Raw genomic sequence first — 1,776 nt, 5'->3', positions numbered from 1 at the left:
TTTTTTTTTTTTTTTAACTGTACTATCATGATTCATCATCTGAGTATTCAAATGGCTGGGAAACTAGTATGTACACGGCATGAACAAATTGCACAGTGTTGCAAACCATTCAGCCGAGTCTTGATTATACTGAAAAAGGGGCATTTTTCCTGCCTTTTTTTTTTTCTTGGAAGTGCCTGAAATAATTTATAGGAAGGAACGATGACAGTAATCAATTTAGCATGCTTCATAAAGTTCAATTCCTTGTCTTGAAAGCTGTTTAACTAGGCATCAAAAGTGATCTTTCCCCCCTTTCATTAACTTCTAAATTTCGCTTCTGTTCCGGTCCCAAATATCCCCAGATGTGACGATTTTGTGCCCTACTTGTTCTGTATGTATTTCTCATAAAACAACTGTGTTATCACTGCAGACATTGCTTTGAATATAAAATAGATCTGAATGTAATTTAACAATGAATAGAGTCTTGCCTCCTCTTTCCTATTGTTGAAGTATTTATTTGCTTTTTTTAGAATGGCTTGATGGTGCAGAAGTGTTAATTAGCAGGGCATGATTTCTTTTAATTGGTGGTTTGGTTTTTGATCTAATTCTACTATATCACCAGACATGACCCTGACAACTAAGACGGAAAAACAGATGGTGATCGGACCTGAACAATGCTTGTGAATCAATATTGCCTGGACAGTTTTTTCAATAAAAAGAAACAAGGGTGGATGCGTGGGAGGGGTTTACTAAAGCTAGAAACTATTATTAATAATGGTACCGTCAGAAAATTACCCAGCACTCGGAGGCTTTCAATGGACACGGTATATTATTCACGTATCCAAATTTAATGTGCTCTGTAATCATTTACAAATTGATAGTTCTGTCATATTAAACTCTCTCTTTTAAATACTCCCTAGAGGATCTTTTCCATTTTAACCAGGAGCTCAATGACTTACAGAGTAGCCTTCACATAGAACCAAACCCAATTTGAAAACTAGCTCAGTCACAGCCTTAGAAATGTAAATGCACATAGAAATTGATTTGATTAACCCCTTTGTTTCCTGGACATGATCAACTAAGATTAAAATGCTCACTTATTTCCTACAGATGAATGCAGGATTTTATATTGCTTTGACTGGGTGTGCATGGAAAACAGGATTCACTCAGGCTGGGTAAAAATATGTGATTTCAAGAGGATTTTTTTTTTTTGCAACAATTGCTAATTTGCTCAGTGTTATACTTAAGACTGTTTCTAACTTGCTGTGTATTCTCGTAGGTGCAGCGTGGCTGGGGTCTAAGATTTGGGAGCTGACATTCTTGGCAGCATTTCTTCATACGTAACGGAGGGAGCAAAGTTGCCAGTCTATATTGGGCGTAGTTTTGATGCAGTTTACAGTAGATGCATGGGGCTGGCTGGCAATATGCCTATGAAGAGACCCGCCTGTAAATGCCATAGTTTTGTAGCTATCGATTGAACGCCCGCTCACCAGGTGCTCTGACAAATCTTTGAACTTTTGGTTGGCTTTACTAAGCCAGGCTCCCGGCGTGGGCAAGCATCCATCAAAAGGTGTCTAAACACACCAGGCACCTGTTTCCAAATACAGGAGCTGACTTGGCAACTCCTTTGTTTATCCCCCCAACCCCATCTTTTAGACTTGCAGGAACACGATGGCATTTTTTTTTTCTTTTGGTGTGTAGTCCCCTTCAGGAAGGGATGGAGCCAATACTGAACTGCTGTGTCTCTGAATTTCTCCAAGAGGGAGAAAACAAAAACAGAGGGGGGGGAAACCGTTC

The sequence above is a fragment of the Gavialis gangeticus genome, unplaced genomic scaffold, assembly GCF_001723915.1.
Source record: "Gavialis gangeticus isolate Ggan-Ray unplaced genomic scaffold, GavGan_comp1, whole genome shotgun sequence".
Classification (NCBI taxonomy): Eukaryota; Metazoa; Chordata; order Crocodylia; family Gavialidae; genus Gavialis; species Gavialis gangeticus.
This window is presented reverse-complemented; position numbering follows the sequence as displayed.